Here is a 21350-nt window from a genome sequence, read left to right as displayed (position 1 = left end):
ACATACTGGACCAACAGTGTACATGGCTCAGTCAGGAGGGAAGCAGTTTGCTTAGCTATGATCAAGAGCAGGTAATTGCAACTATGTAATGTAATGACTGTCCCTTATATTTGTCTTCCCAGCATTTGAAGACAGTATCAGTCATAAGAGGCATCTTGATTTTAGAGGTGTTAAAATGTCAACATAATAATAATAAAAATGTGAGTCTTGGAATTGGTGAACTATGATACCTCCTTAAGATTTGTAGAAGTATGGCTCAGAATATTAATTTTCGAGTAATATTTTTACAGAATACTCTGCTTATTTACCTGTAAAGACTCTTTATCTCTTGTTAGCCCCTCTAAACAGAGAAATACCTCTGGTACTCTTGATTGCATGCATATCCCAAAAAATTTTATACTTTCCCAAATCTACTAGATTGCTTAGTAAATGCTCCTTACTACATATGTTCATAGTTCTAACTTTGTATTTGGTAGTTTGCTCTTATCTTAGAAAACTTATTTACACATAATGAATGGCATAAATGACCGTAGATTTTTAAAATTGACAGTGATTTATTCTTCATTATTTTTCAAAATTGAAATATATTTCAAATGAACATGATTTCAAAATCATTAAACTACTCAAAACAGTTCCCAGTTATATACTATTTATCTGAATCATGTTGTTGAATATTCAGTAATAAAGAGTTTGATTAGGGGTTTTTTTTTTTTAAGTACCTTGGTTTGGAATATACTGACTCTATGTAGAGGACAGGAATTTAATTTCAAATAAGTTTTCAGACTGTTTCTAGCTCACCAAGTCGTAATTACTATTTTGACAGTTATGTCTCATAGACATTTATTTTAATTGCATATGTTAGCAATTCATTTTGGCATGACAGTCTCTGCCATTGTTGTGTTGCTGAATTATGCTTACAGAAACTATGTCAGAAATTCAACATGTGGAGAACAGTAATTAACCTGAATCATCAATTAGCTTTTGTGAATACAGATGTCCTATGAATACACTCTTGTTGTTTTTTTTTTCTTTTTTAATTAAGTAAAATCTCACTAATCCTGACTGTCTGTACTCACACCCTATTTCTAACCCAACACTAAGTCTCCTTGATTTCCTTCCTAAATATTTTTTGGACCTGTCCTCTTTTATCTCTACTCCCAGTATATCTTAATACTAGCTCTCACCTAGATTCTACAGCCTGCTGTCTCCCCCACACCCACTCTTAACCCTTTCAACTCATTTCCCACCTTATAAACAGAGGACTGTTTATAAATGCAAGTCATACCTTGTCACACCTACTTTCTTGGAATGATTCAGGGGCTACTCCAGAGGAAAAGACTAACATCCTTAAGAGACGCTAGGTTTGTGCACATTTGATCCCACTACCCTGAGTCTCACTGTGTGCCCTAGTCTGTGCCTGAAGGCCACATTGACTTTGAAAGTAGACACCATACTTCTTCCTCCGTAAGGCATGTGTTTCTTCTACCTAGAGTATTGTTTCAACTCCTGCTAGCTTCCTCAGTTTGCATATAAAGCCACTGGGAACACTGCCTTCTCTGACCACCGAAATCACATTAGGTCTTATTTATATGTTCCCATAGAAACTTGAACTTGTCTTATATCATTTTCAACACAGAATGCAAATGTATATTATTTTCATAGGGTGTCTTTGCTGGAGTGTAGTGAACTTTGTAGGAATTCTCTATTTACCACTGTATTCTCAGTGATTGGCCCAGCAATCAGCAGATAGTAAGTGTGCAATAGTTACTTGTGGAAAAAAAAAAAAAGAAGAACTCTACTACAATGGAATGAGTGATTGTTAAATCTAGACTAAAGTGAAGCTGACTTTTTAAAAGAAAAGTTTGACATGATAAATAATACATTGGTCCTTTTAAATGGCCTTTGAGGAATCTAACAATGTGTAGTTTGGAAATGCTCTTAATTAAAAAATATATCCTACCAATTGTCAGTCAGACACCTTATATATTTGGTTGGGCACCGCTACTTCCTGGCTGTGTGAAGTTGAGCAGTTAATTACCTTCCTGAATCTACTTCCTGTTCTGTCTGCTCTATATACTTCTCTGGTTTGTTGTAAGGAGAGTGGCAGGGTGGGTGGGTAGGGTGTGAATGATAAAGCACTGCTTAGAAGGTTTAACTATTTAAGTATGCCAAGAAGATTCACTGGCAGCCATTATTTGATTTTCCCTACATCTTTTAAAATAATTTATAAAGTATCTTTAAAATGTTCTGCACTTCATATTTCCACTAATTAAAACTGACTGTGTTTAAAGTAGTGTAAATTCTAATGTAGTTTAGTATATCATATGTATTTGTTTCATTAATCATCATTTGTATTGAGGACAGTACATTCAGTTCATGTTCTTAAACACTTTGAATACTTCCTTCTGATTCTTTTCATGCTATGCTGTGCCATTATCTTATGTACAAATTTGGAGAAGCACTTGGTGTACAATGGTCAAACCCCGATTTTATTAATCTTTAGTGTTCTACAGTAATAATTTACAGCAATAAACACTGTCTTACATCTGTATTGTGGTAAAATAGTGTTATAGATATATACCCCCCGCATGGGGGGGGGTATCCCTTGAGATATCCCTTTCTCAAGAAAGGATCAAGCACCTGACATATTTTTCATTGAATTCATTCTATATTTTGGGTTAAAGTTTATAGCTTAAGTTACATAATAGTAAGTTGGACACTAAGTAAGATTAACCAATATTCATAACCTCCTGGATGGTCCGGAATCATTAGAGCTCAAAACTCTCTTCCCTAAAATATAGGGAGGTAGACACTTTTATTCCTTAGTAAACCAACTCCCATATTTACCTCTAATTATGAAAATTAAAGTGATTAAATACTTTATTGCTGAAATAGATCATCATTTTCACATGTCAAAGATATTCTTGAAAGAAATATAGGCCTAATGATTAGAATTCAGATAGAACATGTATTTTATAATACACAATAATATATATATTTTGACGTTTGTACATATGTAATAATGTAATTTATGACATACTTTAGTAAATCGTAGCGTTTAATCCTGAGTCTATTTCAGTTTGATTTGAGTTACCAGAAAGTTTCCAGCCTAAATTTTATGTTTGAAATGTATTTGCTGTACTCCAGGTTGGCTGTATTTTTGTTTTTGTTAAAGTGCTGAGTTCAAATTTATCTCTTTTTGTGCATAGTTTATTGACTTTCCCACATTCTCTTGTAAATACCTGTTAAAGAATCCATTAATCACTGTGCTTTAGCTTAAGACTACATATAGAAGTTATGTTCTTACTTATTTATATTTTCCCTAAATTAAAATGTGTAGATTTCTTTTTTTTTTAATTTTTTAAGTTTGCTTATTTATTTTGAGAGGGACAGAGACAGCATGAGTGGGGGAGGGGCAGAGAGCGAGGGAGAAAGAGAAAATCCCAAGGGAGCTCTGCACTGTCAGCCCAGAGCCTGATGCAGCACTTAAACTCACAAAATCATGAGATCAAGACCTGAGCCAAAACCAAGAGTCAGATGCTTAACAGACTGAACCACCAGGTGCCCAAAAGGTATAGATTTCTTAGGCATCCCAAGATTTGTGAAACTACTGAATCCAATATTAGAACACCTGCTAGCACAGACCTGTGTATCATTCCATTCCCAGTCATAATGGTTAACTTCATGGAGATATTCATGAAAATATTATTACAAAAGTCGGGGTTTGGGGGGCTGCAAATGTTCACCCAGGTTAAATTGCTCCCCAACTCAAACAACAGCATCACTTCCTGACATGCCAATGGTGGTCAAAAATGGACCACTACATTATAGGAATTGATTAAAGCCAATGAACCTTGATGAAACATGAAAACTAGTTGTGTCTAACATAAACCATTTAATTCAGGAAAAAAAGCAGAGAACCATGTTTTTATTGGCCATACTGGAAATAATTACGGAATGCTTTGTTCTTTTACAAGTGGTTGGAGTTACTGAAAGAAGAGAAAGTACTTTTTTTTGATGTTTATTTATTCATTTTGATAGACATGGGGGAGAAGCAGAGAGAATCTCAAGCAGGCTCCACACACTGTCAGTGCAGAGCCTGAGATGGGGCTCAGTCTCAGGAACTGTGAGATCATGACCTGAGCCAAAATCAAGAGTTGGACGTTTAACTGGCTAAGCCACCCAGGTTCCCTGAGAAATTACTTTTATTTATCTACTATGAAATTTTTATGATTATAGATTAATCTTCATGAAATATAATTGATATCATAATTCTACCTCCAAAATTTTTTCTGTAAGATACAGCATTAGTCAACACTGAATTTTTACTATGTGCATAAGGCCATTCTAAATGCTTTTACATATATTATTTCATTTAATCTTTACAGTAACCCTCTGTATTAGTTTGCTGTGACTGCCATAACAAAATGCCACAAACTGAGTGGCTTAAATAGCAGAGATGTATTTTTCCATAGTTCTAGAGGCTGGAAGTTTGATATCTGTGTACCAGCATGATTGGTTTCTGGTGAGGGTTCTCTTCATGGCTTACAGACAGCTGCCATCTGTGTGTGTGTGTCTTCACATGGCCTCTTTGTATGAGAGAGAGAGATAGAGAGTTCTATGGTGTCTCTTCTTATAGAGACACTAATCTTAGTGGACTGGAGCCCCATACCTACACCTCATTTACCCATATATACTTTTATAGAGGCCCGATCTCCAAATATAGCCACACTAAGGGTTAGGGCTTCAACATATGAAATTTGGGGGAACACAAACATTCATTTCTTAACACCCTCCGAAGTAGGTTGTGTTATAATTATCCCCAGTTTACAGAAGAGGCAGTTGAGACATAGAGTTTGGTGACTCACCAGATCCTAGCAAGTGTTAGAGCAAGGATTCAAATCCAGGCTGTCTCACTCACATCTCATGCCCTTCATCATAACTTCATCCTCTCCATTATCCTGAGGTCACATAGAAAGGTAAAAAGAGTAAAGACATTTGTGATAGGAGTAATGGATGAGGAAAGGGTACTTAAGAAGATTCGGATGTTCTACTTACAGTCTAGTTACAGGACTTATGAAATTGCTCTAATCTAGAATGAACTTGGTCATGCTTTCTGAATTCCCTATGTTATCTGTCTCTCTCTGTCTCCATCCTTAAGTTTTAAATCAGCTTTCCTCAGAGTAGAGTCTGCTACAGATTCTCAAACCCACTTCATACCTACTGAATCAGAATCTCTGGGTGAGTGGCAGTCTGAGACTGCATTTTGAAAGTTTCTCAAATGCTTCATGTGTGTTCTAAGATTTGAGAATTGCTGCTTCTCAAAGGGATATCCAATTCAGGTTAGAAGACATATGTTTGAAGGTGATCCAAGTTTGGGTGGCACACTGGTTCAATGAGAAAAGGTGGACATGCACTGAGCTCTTTAAAGACAGCTCTCCAAGGAAAATGTATTCTACTTTTAGGTAATCAGTTCCGACTGCCAACATTTTCTCCTCATGTCTTTTTCACCGTTTGCCTTGGATATGTTCCCAGCCCTATGATTTGGCTCCAGTTCCTGGTTGCCATCTTGATATGTCTTTTGTCTACCCACTGCCCAACAACACCCACTCCCATCTTCCTTGCCGGGCACACTGAGTTTACCATATAATAACTTTCATTTCTTAAAAGAAAAGTGTTATATGAGAATGTTACATACTGATATCTTGCATATCATAAAAGGATGCAGGATAGCATGTACTCCTTCACTCAGGACAGACTCCCTTGTCTTTTATCCCCCTAATTTTGTTATTTTTATCACTCAGAGAGTCATACGTTATTTGCATGGCTTGATTTGAGGAGCACTGACAGGCTAACCTCACTCAACATTATTTGAGTCTAATTTCTACAGTATGTTATCCATGGACTACTTATATTGCATGGAGCAATTTTTCCGAGATAGACATCAAACAAAGTTCCGTGGTCAGTTTTGATTATGAAACACTTCAGTTTCGTCTCCCTCTTGGAGATAAACAGTGCACATCTGGCACAGTAAATGTTCTGAAAGGAAAAGAATTAAATCACTCTAGTTGAACCCACCAATCTTCAAAGTTATTTTATCATAGAACCCGTGTTTTCTGCATAATTGTGTTGATGTTCTGAGGAACTAATGTTCTGTGGACATGTTTTAGGACTACTACACTACACTGGTATGTATTGATGTATTGGTTGAGGTTCAATTTCCCAAACACTTAAAAAAAAATACAAACAACATGCCTGGGCCAGAGGGTGGCCAGGATCTCTAAACACCTGTGGAAAATTTTATCACAGAGAATTTAAAAGATAAGCTAGCAGAGAGTGCAGAACAAGAACCTCATCTTGATACACTGACATATCAAGTGTATCTGTTTTAAGATGAGAAGGGTAGCATAAAAACTAGAATGGAATGCCACATGTAACAGGGATGGTTGTGATGTTCTTGAGATAACTCCAACATACCTGAGAGGGAGCAGATGAATGTCGAATTCAAAAGAATGGAGAAATTGAAAGGAAAAGTGGATATGAAGATGAGGTATTTGAAGGCAGATTTTATGTCCTTCACAATTTTTTTTCATCTGCTGACCCTATATGGAAGGTAAAATTTGAAATGTAGGGGCACCTGGGTGGCTCAGTCAGTTAGGCATCTGACTTTGGTTCAGGTCATGATCTCGCACTTCGACAGTTCAAGCCCCAAGTCAGGCTCTGTGCTAACAGCTCAGAGCCTGGAGCCTGCTTCGGAATCTGTCTTCCTCTCTCTCTGCCCTTCCCCCACTTGCTCTCTCTCTCTCTCTCGAAAATAAATAAACATTAAAAAAATTTAAAGAAAAAGAAAATTGAAATGTAGACATAAGATTGTGTGTGTTTATGTGTGTGCACGTGTGCACGCATATGAGTGCTTATCTACATGCCTATCTATCTATCTAACTTTAAATTACCAAAACTAACGATCTCAGGGCTCTAAACTTGTGTCAGTGTCATAGTCTTCTCTAAAACTTAAAAAAAAATTAAGCTGCAGAGTACGAGGCCTAGTACCCTGCTGTGTGTGAAGTCAAGAACACAGCCATAAATTAGAACACATGGAGCTTTTATTTTTACTTTTACTTTCAAGTCTGTCACTTTTATTAGGGTTCTTAGAATCTCTTTCTCTGAAGGAAGACTTTGAAAATTTCTGGAAAGTTCTGTAAAGTTTCTTAAGAGACAAACTCTCTAATAAATTGACAAAAAGCAGTTGAGCTTGGATTTCACCCCTTTTTCATTTTCCCATTAGAATATGTATAACATACTAATACTAGCAAAATTCATGTGTGTCTTAGGTTGGGTCTATACTGCTTGCATCCTCTATTGGCAAATATAGTTTTGTGCAGCAGATATGTAAGCATGTATTCTAAGAAAACGTCCTGAATTTTAGCTTGAAAATCACAAACCAGCCAAAGAATGTGTACTTTCAGGCAAAAACCCTAAAAAAATTTATATTCTATCTAAAAGTTCATAGTAAAACTGAGCAATTAAAATTTCCCAATATTTGCATTTGTCATGTATAACCACATGTGAAAGGCCAGTTCTCACCTAAATTTTCAATTTGGCTCATCTTGCTTCTATGAGAACCTCCTATGAGAAAAGTTTATTTCCTTTTCCACATCCCTTCACATCTCTCCACACTGTCACTCTGTTCATCAAAGCCTGCCCACAGGAAAGGAGCTGATGGGTGAGTTTGTAATAATGTTAATAACTGATATGGCTGAACATAGTACAGGAGGAGCTCATTATATTTTATTAATGCTAATCTTTGATTCTTAGTGAATTAAGTTCTCATTGTAAAGTATCTTCTAGCAGCAATGTTTAGGGAAGGTAAGGCTGCAGTGGTTTCCTGGAGCTGGCCGCTACCAGCTCATGAGAACTGACTGTTTATTTTTAGGAATTGTGAGCTGGTTGTTAAACACAGCCATTATGGAAAATTAAATTATGTAAACCTAGAATTAAGTAAATCATATTAAAAACACAGTTCATTTTCCAAGGTTATTTTGTCCTGGTTATACTACTACATATTAGTAACATCTATGCTCTTGAGGATATTTTTGTCTGTTGTATCAGACATCTTTTCCCAGCTCTTCTCAAGTGACACTATATTGGTAGTTTGGAAATGGCCATGGTAGGTGTATTTACTCTATGGAAATTAGCAAATATTCCAAATCTAAGTTCAGTTTATTGCCTTGCTAATTTTCTAGACTTAAGAAAGTCCTGGAGAACATGTTAACAATGCTGATTACACTGGAAAGTGTGCTATAGCTATAGGTTTGACATTGTCTAATAGCACAGTAATTGAGGAAGTATTCTCTTAATATTTGCAAACCATTATCCAATTCAGCAATGAAGTCACTCATGTCATTCAGAGACACGGATATCCTTCATTTCACTTTCTCAGTATTCTTCCAAGTAAAAGAAAATAACAACCAACATTCATGATGGAAATGCCCTGTTTGTCCACTGCAACCACAGGGTAGCTACTTTAATGGTTAATTTAATGTATCAAATAGTCTAGGCCATGGTACCCAGGTATCTGGGCAAACATTATTCTAGAAGTTTCTATGAAGTTTTTTTAGATGAGATTAACACATAAATCAGTAGATTTTGAGTAAAGCAGATTGTCTTCCATAATGTAGGTGGACCATATCCAATCAATGAAGGTCTTAATGGAGAAAAACTGACCTTTCCCAAAGAAAAAGGAATTCTGCCAGCAGACTGACTTCAGACTGTAGCATCTATACTTACTGGGGTTTCCAATTTACCAGCCTATCCTGCAGATTTTGGGTTTGTCAGCCTATACAATTGTGTGAGCCAGTTTCTTAAACTAAATCTCCTACACACACACACACACACACACACACACACACACACGTGTGTGTGTGTATATATTCTATGTAAATATATGTGATACATTTACACACACATATCTTGTTGGTTCCATTTCTTTGGAGAACCCTGATAACTACAGCTACTGATTCAAAAGTTTAGCGAAACAAACAATTATGTTCAAATCAGTTGGCTATATGGAATTTAGAATAAATAGTATTGTACATTTAAAGGTTATCTGTGAATTGTCTGCTACACTTTCTATATATAACTAACATTTATTGAAAATTTACATATGTATATATGTGCATTCATTTTTCTTTCTCAGAAATCCAGGTGTTACATATTAAGCAGCAGATCTCTGAGATGATTATGTATGTTTTTTTTAATCAGATTGTCTCTATGTATGTGTGATTTGCTAAAAGTTTAGAGCTGCTTAACTTTCATCTTTTCTCAAATGTTTAGGGAAAGAAAAAACATTTTCATCTATCATGTTAATGGTATTTGAAAGAAAGATAGGAAAATTCTTGCTTTCTAAATGTGGAATAGCTAATATTAATTGTATTGTGTCTTTTCCTGCAAAACTCACAATGTAATTAACTATGATTTAATAAATAAAATATTTTCACAAATGATGCTGTTTGGATACATCTACTGCAAAGACAAAGTTCGTGCGTGAATGACTGCAGGTGGTTCAGTTTTCAAAGCCTCTGAAAACACTGGAACATTGAAACCTACATGGTATTTTATCTCCTGAAGATAGAGCTTGAGAGGATTCCACAATTGTTTGAAGTTTGTAGTTTCATAATGTCCCAGCATTTCAAATTCAAGATTTAATAATCTCTCACCTGCTAAATCATCAAATGCCCTTTCATATGAGAATGCTGTAGTACCGTTCATTTCAATGACAGCCATGGGATAATACCGTCTTAGGTCGTTGATATTGATAAAGAACCTGAAAAGCATCAGAGAAAAAAAAAAAAGAAAGAAAGTAACATCCTGCATGGACTTAATATGTTTTGCGCCTTCAAAAAGGCAGGAGAATATTAACTTTAATTGATACAGGTATTCATTTTTTTTCAAACCACAGCATTATGTTACATAATGTGGAGAATAAAATAAAAGGAATAGATATGCAAAATAGTAGTAAGTCCCTTGTATGAATAGTGCTTTTTTAATGTTCAGTTATGGATTTTTTTTCACGTGACTTGACTTTGCAATGAATCTGATGGAAATACAAAATCAATATGAAATGAAATTTATATAAGGGCTATTTTCTGTGTAATATGGATTTTATACATTTCCAGAGTATATAGCTTTGGCTTTGTAACACAGTTCAGAAAGAAGTACATGAAGTTAGTGGCAATAACCATATCGCAGAATAAGTACTTTATTTCTGGAATGGTGATAGTGGAGTCCTGTTCTAGAATGGTTACTTTATAGCTCTGATAGGTTTTAAATTGGACTAATCTGGGGTGTATACTTCTTTATGCGTGGATCTTAAACCCATACCTCAAGCTACGTGGTAGCTACTCTAGGGCTACTTGATAATTGTATATAGTTCTGTGAACAAAATATTCCATTGCTATTATTTCATATTAGATGCACACAAACCTAGAATGCAGGAAAGGGTCAATAGCTACTTATGTTCCCTATTTTACACGTGAGAATCTGGCATAGAGTGATGAAGTGTCAAGTCTGAAACTAAGGTTTCTTAGTCCTCAATCTTACCCCAGCCACCCAGTCCACAGCATCATGATTTTCTCCTCTATATTCCAATGAAGAATAAGGAAAACAATTCAGATTCCTTAAAACTTGTATAAAACCCATATTCATAGTTTCACTACATCTATTCAATTATGAGAGATTCAGATAGGACCAAATTATTTTGCTTCTTTAACGCCCTCTGTCTATGAAGATAACTATAATGAACAAAAGTAGGAAATTAGCTACATCTGTGGTATTACTCAAGTCATCATCTTTAGAAGTTATAAAAAAATGTGCTAATATCTTTCCCCAAAAAACCCCCAAAGTAAATTACACACACACACACACACACACACACACACACACACACACACACGGGTGGCGTTTGTAGTCTAAGAGCACTTTGGTTCTCTTTCACTCCTGCTCACCAGAACTTGGCATGTGACTGTATGATGGAGTGGAAACAATAAATTGATGAGCAGCTGAAGATTTGTTCTGTTGTGATGCTACTTGCTCATACGTGAGGATGAAAGTAAGAATGAATTATAAGGGCAGAGGGAAAACAACAAAAATTACTAGCCTAAATGAATAATGAGATCAAACTAACAGAGAAATTCAAAAAGGAAAGGAAATCACAGTATCTTAGGAATTTTGCAAAGTCAGCCAGTCTAAATGGCCATCTGCAGAGCACGCCCTTCTGTAACGGCCACCAGAAATGGGCAGAGCTTTGAAGGCACACTCTGCCTTTAAAGACAATGCATCTATTTTCTACAGCTATAGGTTTTAATTTGTTTCATACATGAGGGCAAAACTCTGCCTTTCCATAACTTGTACCTAATTCTGTGATTCTATAGTAATTTTTTGGCTCTGGATGTAATCAGCAGATGATTTGTATATTAATAGATTCATCCCTTCAGTCATAGAGTCAATATTTAATGAGTGTCTATAATGTGTTAGGAATTCTGCCAGGTGCTGAATATATCCAGCTCTTTTTCTGTAGGAAAGTCCTTCAAATATTTGAAGTCTGGTAACCCTGAAAATACTTCTTTTATTTCTCAGATGGCATAATTCCATGCCTTTCACTGTTCTGGTATCTCTCTTCTCTTTGCATCCAGTTTGTCAGAATGGAAAGAGAAAGATGACCACTGGACATATCTATAAGAGGAAAAATTCTTATTTCAATAACTATAGTATGCCTTCTTACTGCAGGCAGCCATCCATATATGAGAAATCCAAATTCTGGTATTACCTTTATGACTATTACTTCATTGTTTTGTTTTTAATATTGCTTAATAGTAATGAATTTTAGTAGTTTATAGAGTATTACTCAATAATTTTGTTTCAAAGAGTATGATTATTATGTAGTGCTCATTGTCTTAGAGTTTCTGACTTTTCATTATAGAGGCACATGTCTAAGTGTTTCCCCCCTCCCTTCTTTTAAATCAGAATGAACTTGTCCAGTAATTTAATTTTCTTTCATTCTCAAGAGATTTGAAAAATTTAAATATTCTTAGTTGATAGGCAACTTATTTATATAAAATAAGTTTCTGAACTCCTTAGCCATTGAGTATTATTTTATTTTAAATTCATGCTCTGTAGATTCTAAGAAAACGTATCTATGGAAATGAGAAATGGAGAGCATATAGTCAGGCTGTGAAAATAAATCCTTACTTGGATTAAGTCTCATCTGCATGTGTTGTATATTGTTGAGGAATGAACTGTTTTACATATGACAATTCTTCTGGTATTTAATAACTGCCTGGTGCTTATTGATTCTGTAGAACTTTGTCCAGACCCAAAAGCTCCATAGATAGTAAACTTTTAGAGTAATAGTATAAACTCCTTATAATGTTTTTAGTGTTCTTGCTGGGTACCTAGTTCTAGCATTTCCTTACAGCTTTGGTAATTTTTGGAGCAGGGAAAGAGCAACTGAGATTTTAGAATAATGTGCTTTAGTCACAATAAATATTGTCTGACTATTTATGGGGTTGATGGGGCTCACTTGCCTTAAAGTACATGGTTATAGTGCATAAGAGTCCAATCTATGTTGCTTGCTCAGTAATACTTTTCAACTATTTCCTGTTCTGTGGGTATGTATTGGAAAGAAGCAGTGGGCAAGAGGTAACTAGAAACCTATTGTTTACTGAGTTGGCCACTTCTTACTTTATTGAAGTGCAAAGCGTAATTTAATTTTCTGGTTTTTAATATTGGAGAAATTTACTGTGCTACACTTAGAACTCAGCCCACTCACTATAAATTTCAGATCAAATACTAAGTAATTATTTTTTGTATTGCACTGGATTTATTCCTAGAACACGCTTAGCTTCTTTCTGTAGGTAGTATCTAACCAGAGAGGAAATATGGCATTATGGCTGCATACATGGGCTCCGGAGTCATTCTACTTGAGGGTCTTTCTGCTGGGTGATCCATTCAAGTTTAGTGCTTTTGCATTTTAGCTTCCTTTTCTGTTAAAGGGGTCTATAAAAGTAACTACTTCATAGATTTGAATTCTTTATTGAAAGGATTAACTAAAATAATACATGTAAATAGCCATGTTAATATTAGTTACCATTATTACTTTCAGTGCGCAACTTGTTGAATTCACCCATTTAATTTTGATTATGGGAAAAATAGAACAAAGTAAATAATTCTGACAGTTAAATAAATCCTGTTAATGTTTTGGTTTGTATTACAGTTGACCTCTGTAAATTTTATTTTTTAAGTGTATTTATTTATTTTGAGAGAGAGAGAGAGAGAGAGAACACATGTGCATGAACAGGGAAGGGGCAGAGAGAGAGGGAGAGAGAGAATCCCAATCCATACTGTCAGAGTGGAGCCCAGCGTGGGCTCAATCCCATGAACAATAAGATCATGACCTGAGCTGAAACCAAGAGTTGGAATCTCAACCAACTGTGCCACCCATGTGCCCCAACATCTATAACTGTTTACCATAAAGTTTATGCATTTATTTTTTCTAAATCATTCCAAGGATGCTGTTTTCTTCCTTTCTAGGAAATCAGTTTTGGTTTTAGTATTCACCATATTATTATCTCTAAAGAAAGCCTTTAGAGTATTTAGCAGATAAATCAGATTTTTGATGTCCATTTATGGTAGGCAGACACATCCATTCAAAACCTGATCATAATCTGGGAAAGTATTTGGAAAAGCAGGTAACATATTAACTTTCAATATCAAGAATCTTTTAAAGTGTAAACTATGTTTTAATGGTTTTAAATATAGGGGCGCCTGGGTGGCGCAGTCGGTTAAGCGTCCGACTTCAGCCAGGTCACGATCTCGCGGTCCGTGAGTTCGAGCCCCGCGTCGGGCTCTGGGCTGATGGCTCAGAGCCTGGAGCCTGTTTCAGATTCTGTGTCTCCCTCTCTCTCTGACCCTCCCCCGTTCATGCTCTGTCTCTCTCTGTCCCAAAAATAAATAAAAACGTGGAAAAAAAAATAAAAAAAAATGGTTTTAAATATAAAAATGCTTAAAAACAAATGCTTAAAAATAATCATAGTTTAAACATTTAAAATTTTTCTTGTTCAGCATATTTCTGTTTATTTACACTTGAATTGGACAAATACATTTAGCAATTATTTAGGCCATTGGCTAGATGAGGACATCACCTGTGAGGACAGTCTGGAAGCAAGCTAGCTGTGGGATTAGCCAAACTCATCTTGTAAAATTCCATCACAGTGGCAACATTGCCATTAAGTCTGTTCTCTGCCCTGACCTCACTTCTGTAATTTGGTTGTGTAAACTGCCATTTCATATTTATTTGTGCATTTATATGTGTAGACTATCAGAAAAAAAATGCTGAATTTACTACCTGTGTGACTTTGAGTAAGTCACTTAACCATTTAGAACCTGTTTCCTCATGTATAAAAAAAGAAATTTCTCCATTATCCCTTCCCTCAGATTTTATAGTAGAGAACAGAGCTTTATCATTTTTAGGGAGTAATGTGTTTATAAAATGATGTTTTTAATGGAACTTATAATCTTCTGTAGAATTTATGTATTGCCCAATAATTTTTTATGTATGTATTTTTCTGTGATGTAGATTTAATGTTACAGTAGAAAGAGAATAGGGATGGGATTAAGGAGTCCTGGGTCATTCAATTAAGCTTTGTGTCTCTGTTTCTTTATTTGTTGAATGAATGGGTTGGTCTCGGTGATGTCTAACGATCCCATCTAGCTCTAAATTTTAACTATGATATAATTCATGGTATCTTCTTAATTTCCTTCAGGAATTGTTTCTTGTGGAAAATCACAAGGAGAAGGAAATGCTTTTGCTCTTTCAACATACTTTAAAAAAGAATAAAACTAGGCAGGAATGTGTTATATTTGAAGATATATACATTTATGTATAGATATGTATATATAAAACTAAAATATGTGGTTTGTATATATGTAAATAAACCTTGTGATTTGTTTGATAAGTGAAATATTATAATTATTGTATTATTACATAATTGGAAAAAGTGTAAAGCTAAAAGAAAACATGTTTATGAACCAAAATATACAATTTCAACTACTTTTCTTCATTACGAATGAAATTTACTTTGATTTTCTAATTACTTGTTAAAGTGACCATAATTTCTATTACAGATGGTACAATGGATGTTTTTATTTAAAGCACTAATTTTCCTCATAAGTACCATGTATGTTTGTTAACTGAGTGAAATATTTGACTTGCAGAAGAAAGAACAGAAGTCAATTGACTCATGTTTTTATACCCAAAGCAAAGTTTGAATATAAAACATTGCATTATAATAATTTGTATTCTAGAAGAGGATGTCAGGATCAAGCTCCAAATAAAAAGACACTAGTTCCAGAAACACCAGTGATATTTTAAAAATTTCCAGAAACTATACAACCAAGTAGACTTGACTAGAACTGCTTTCAATTTGCACTTGTCTCCTGAGGATCTGTTCAAACCTGCTTTTGAATATACTCTGACTGATTTGGGAAGGGGGTTTGGTTTTGTTTCCCAGCAGTGTGAAACATTCTTGTGGAAGCCACACTACTTCCTGTTTTGTAATATGTTATACTGTAAGTTGTCCTCTAAATTAAAAACAAAAGTTATAGAGATAAAATGCAATCTAGTGCCTGTTGCTTTGGCTAGGTTTGCATATGAAATAGTTCTGAAGTCATTACTTTGCGTTATGGAAGGTGCAGGGGACACTCTTTGGTGACCTTCTTTCTGCTCGTAGCATTTCTATGTGATCCTCAAAACCATCCAACCAATCTCTTAGCTTTCTTCACTGATTCTTCTTTTCTGCTTTCCCCCAAGCTTTGGCATTTCACATACTTATTTATCCTTCATTCTCTTTACTTCTCACTCTATTCTGCTCAGGCATAAGATTATAGCCACAGCTGTATGAAATGCTGGCCCCTTTTTGGATATTCAAGAAAATACAACCTGTCGGTGGGACATTTCTATTTAAATGGCCCACAGTTACCTTTAAGCAACCTGTCTTAAACCCAACTCTTTCTTCACTTCCCCAAATTCCTGCTGCAGTGTTTACTACCAGGGCCTCCTAAGCCGAAATCTTTTTTTTTTAATGTTCATTTATTTTTGAGAGAGTGTGTGCCAGTGGGGGAGGGGTGGGGGACAGACAGAGAAGGGGAGGGGGAGAGAGAGAGGAACAGAGGATCCAAAGAAGGCTCTGTGCTGACAGCAGAGAACCCGATGAGGAGCTTGAACTCACAGACAGAACCATGAGATCATGATCTAAGACAAAGTTGGATGCTTAATGAACACTTAGCCACCCAGGGACCCACCTAAGCTGAAACCTTGAGTGAGCTTTACCACTCCCTTTTTCCCTCCCCTCCCCAACACTGTTTTCAATTCTCTTTAGCTATATTATCCACATTTTACCCCTCTTCCCTATTTTCAAGACCATTGTTTTGCTCCAGACTATATAAATGCTTTCATTATCTAAATTAGTGGCCTCCCAAAAGCTCTCCTTATCACTACTTCATCTCCACTCAACCTTCAAACTTAGAATTAGATCAGTTATAACCTTGTTGCTTAAAAAGTTGTCATGTCACTTAGTCTTTAAGATCCTTTATAATCTGACCCAAATCTATTTACTTTGTTTTTTTTTTTTTTCCCTCCTCTCTGGGACCTCTTATTTATCCTAATGTGGAGGAAGCTGCTATTGGTCTCCCAAAACCTATACTATTCTACCTGGGCAAAAGGCAAGACTCTCATCATTCTATGTAGTTAACATCTGGCAATATAGATTAAGTTCCCGAGAATGAAATGAGAGCAAGAGAGATATGTAACACCTCTGGGCTTCTACTGTAGGACATTGGGTACATTCTCTTTTTCTCTGTTTCCTCCTACTGTCTGGAATCTGAGGCAACCGTTTGTGGAAAAGATGACAATGGAAGGAAACTAATTATCTCAGTGATTTCTTGGGAATGAACTGGCACCACCAACTTTGACTCTGTACTTTGGCATGACTATATGGAAGGGAAATCAACAATTTTCTTTAAGTCACTAAGCTCTTTGAAGCATGTGGCCTCTAAACAGTATCTCTTAAGTTTTCATATAAACACTCACCTTTACTTTTGGGAATTCTACACCTTTGCAGAATGGTGATAATAAAAAAGCCTCATGATAGTCAATGAAAGTGTCCAATAGGAAATATTTCTTTGAAGATATGCTTATTATTATTATTTTTTTGCAGTGTTCCCCATGGTGGGAGAACTGAAATCATAACCTGCCCTCTCACTGGCCTATGGCAGATATCACCATCTGTGATGTCCATGTGTTAGGATATCATTTAAATCACTTCAACAGACCAAGAGAGAAGGTGGTTTAAGCAAGTTGGATGCTTGTTTCTCAGGTAAAATATCTAAAACAATATATAGGAGGTTAGAGCAACTCTGTTCTGCAAGATGCTTCCTCTGTCTTGTGGTTCTGCTACTCCTGAGTAGCTCTTGTTTGCTCTTGTTTACATGACAAAATGTGTCATGAATAGTACATTCCCTTTTTAGTTAATGAGAAAGGAGGAGGAAGTAAAGGGGCCCAAATATTCCTAGTAAGGCTATGACCTGTAACTTGCAGAATACCTTCTGTCCAAATCCCATTGTTCAGAGCTGAATAAATGGCCACACCTTCCTGCCAGGGAAGCTGGGAAATACAGTCTTTAATTGTGAGGCTATGAGCCCAGTTATAACTTGGTTAATTCCATTAAAAGAAAAAAAAAAAGGGATGGTGAGTATTAAGGGAAAACTAGTGATATCTGACACACTGCATGGCCGTATAAAATCTGTGAAATTACCTGCTAGATCTCTCCAAAATGGAAATATTTTTTTCTTCTAAATATTTCTTTCCTCTGGTCTGCTTGATCTTGGCAAGCATTACTAACATCCACCTAGTCAAAAAACAAACAAAAACCTAAAATACCCCCTTGATCCTCATACCCACATCTAATTCACAGCACCTTCTGTTGATTCTGTTTCATTAACATCATATTCACTCTTTTCCTTTCTTTCCCTCTGCAAATATTGCAGTATAATCCATCATCATCTTTCTTTTTGCCTATTATAGTGGATCTTTAAATGGTGTTGGACTTCTATTGTGTCTCTCTCTAATCCATCCTCCAAAACCATAATGATCTCTCTGAAATTCAAGTATGATCATTTTAGTCCTCAGTTAAAAGCCCTTTGATGATTCCTCATTGTCTATGAAATAAAGGCCAAAATCCTTAGCAGAGCACTTATGCACTCCATGGTCTTACCCCTTATTTTGGAATATTTTCATCCTTACCACTTACAATCTACACTTTAGCACTCCTGTCCCAGTTTTCTAACTGTGGGGTGCTGATAAAATCTTTGGTGAATTTGCTCACAGATTTCCTCTTTCTGGGAAGTTCTTTCCTCCTTGGTACTCCTGGCAGAAACCCATCTTTTAAGGCTATTCTTAACATTGTCATTTTTATGAAGACTTTCCTGGCCTCTGTGTGCATCTAGATTTGACCATTCACTCATTAATGCCTGCACTGTCTCTTTTATAGTCATTTGCAACCAGGATGGGTGCAAGTCAACCAATTTACTGCAAATATCGATAGTCTATTAATTTCTTTTGCTGTATAAAATTCAGTGGTATTAACATACTGTAATTTCTTTATCCATTATAATATTAGTAGACATTTGGGCTTTATGCCTCATTCTTTAGCTATAAGAAACAATGTTGCATTGTTCCTGGAAGCATTTACAAATATTTATATTTTTATATTGTATAGATACTAAAAATGATGGATTTTTTTTCATTTGTTCATTTATATGTTAGTCACCTTTATTTGACTGAAAGTTCTCAAAAGATTCTGTCCCTTGGTCATATTTGCTGCTTAGAAATCAACATGATTTCTGGAATACAGTAGAGGTATGCAATAAATGCTTCTTTAAAGCTCTAAGAATATATTTTCAAATACTAACGGTGGGGAAGTGAATTAGTACAACCACTTTGTAAAAACAACCCAGCAGTATTTATTAAAGCACAACAGAATCTACTATATGACTCAGTAATTTTATTTCTAATCATATATCCAACGTAAGAACTTAAACATGTGTGCCAAGAGACATGGGCAAAAATAGCCCCTAGCAACATTGTTTCTTTTGGCTAAAGAATGGGGAATAAAGCCCAAATGAGTATTAATATTATAATGGATAAAGAAATTGCAGTATATTAATACAGTAGAATTTTATATAACAAAGGAAATGAATCAACTATAGCTATTTGCAGTATCTTGGGTGACTTTCCCAAATAAAACAAACAGAAACAAATAAAAAGACCTACACTGTATGATTTTTATTTGGATAAAATTATACAACAAACTGTGGTGCAGAATCAGGGTAGTATAGTTACTTGGGGAGATGAAGGAGAGAGTAGTGACCAGGAAGGAACCTGAAGATGTGGTTCTGGTTTACTAACAATGTTATATATTGGTAACATATTCACTTTGTGGTTATTCTTTGAACTGTGTGTTTTATACTTCAGCAAAAAAAGTTGCAAATTGAATGACTGAATGATTGATATGCTAAAGTGACAAAGGGTCTAGAATGGATCAATTATAATTTTTGCCCATGGCTTTTTGGATGGGTGTCATGGGATCAGTAACTCAGCCCCTCTGAGCTTCACCTTCTCTCCAAGAGGAGAAAGAAGATTGATCTATGGTCTCCACGGTTTATTCCAGCTCTGGAATTCTATGCAAAAATTAGAAAGATGAAAACACTCTACTTCATGTCTTTTTTGGGACTGCCTTATGCAGTAGCTCAGGTCAAATTAAAAGAATAAAATTCCAGCTTTTTGCTATGTTCATTCATAAATCAGAAGGTTCTGAGGCACTTGGACAATAGGCAGCCAAAATGATAAACCCATTATAAAGTATTTACACTGGTATTACTTTGATTATGCTACAGATCAAATAAATTTCCCAGCTGGCATAGTAAAAGATGTGCATGTCCTTCAGTGTAGCATTTAGAGCATACGTTTGTTAAGGGTTTTATAGTGAGAATCTACTGTAAATAGGAATCATCAGCCTCCATAGTTTCAGTCCATCCAGCATTTAAAACCAAGACCAATGTAGCACATTCCAAAAATTCAAATGAAAGTACAGTAATTTACTGTGAATCAGTGTAACGGTGACAGTCAATTATTAGATTATTTTTAAAAAATCAATTTTTGCCAGGATTACTTGTATGATTATTTTATTCATAACATTTTTAAAAATAGATTTAGCCAGAGTATGTTTTGGTTTGAATTATCCAGATTGAGTAGTTACTTAATCCGTTTTTGTTTGTTTGTTTGTTTATTTATTTATTTTTGAGAGAGAGAGTGAGAATGTGTGCGTGGGAGGTGTAGAGTCAGCCGGGGAGACAGAGAATCCCAAACAGGCTCTGTACTGTCAGCACAGAGCCCGATTTGGGGTTTGACGTGGGGCTCCATGAAGGGCTCCATGTGGGGCTCAGCATGGTGCTCAAACTTACGAACTGTGAGATCATGACCTGAGCCGAAATCAAGAGTTGGATCTTAAGCGACTAAGCCATCCAGGTGCCCCCTTAATCTACTTTTTTTTTTAACTTTCCTACATCCTCCTGGTAAAATTGGGGATAGAATGTGTAATAATCTACCTTTTTTTTTATTATATTGTACACTGAGTGATCAGACCTGACTCTGCTTTTATAATCTAGAATATATCTTAAAGGAAAATGTTCTTTAAAATTCACTGAGGCGAAAAATTACCTTTAAAATTGAAGTCTGTATTTTGAGTTCTACAAATACTGCTTCTTGGTATCTTGTTTTGTACAAGTCATATATAGATACACAATTTAGTATGATAAATCCCCTAGGATAATAGAGGAGGGAGAAATCTTCTCTTTATATGTGTTTGTAATACTTCTCCCTCCTCCTTCAGTCAATCAAGAGCTGCTTATTGAAAGATCACTCTGCAGAAATGTGGAAGGACACAGAGTAAGAATAAGGTGTGCCTCCCTGTTTTTGAGGAGCTTCTAACAATTCACAGATAAGACTTACACTCAAAAACAGCTAAATGACTAAGCAGAAGAGTACATAATAGTAACATGTGGAACAAACTGTAAGGATAATAGAAATTCAGGAAGGAAGTTGATTGTTGTGTACAGTTACAATATTAGGTGATTTCAAGAGGAAAACAAACTCAAAAATAAGTAGGTATGTTTTGCCTGCCAAGGAGGGGTGGTGGTGTTCCAGCAGGGTGAATACAGGAAGGAGTCGGTCAGAAGTC

At 35.6% G+C, this 21350-nt stretch overlaps 1 protein-coding gene across 5 annotated transcripts in view; it reads left to right on the top strand.

Annotated features, from left to right (window-relative positions):
- Nucleotides 1–21350, top strand: part of NKAIN2 (sodium/potassium transporting ATPase interacting 2) — a 995125-nt gene that overhangs the window by 116002 nt on the left and 857773 nt on the right. The gene's annotated exons all lie outside the window — the stretch shown is intronic.

This window comes from Lynx rufus, unplaced genomic scaffold (genome assembly GCF_022079265.1).
Source record: "Lynx rufus isolate CCGP_SWC_20201006 ecotype Redwood Valley unplaced genomic scaffold, mLynRuf1.p SCAF_6, whole genome shotgun sequence".
Classification (NCBI taxonomy): Eukaryota; Metazoa; Chordata; class Mammalia; order Carnivora; family Felidae; genus Lynx; species Lynx rufus.
This window is presented reverse-complemented; position numbering and strand designations above follow the sequence as displayed.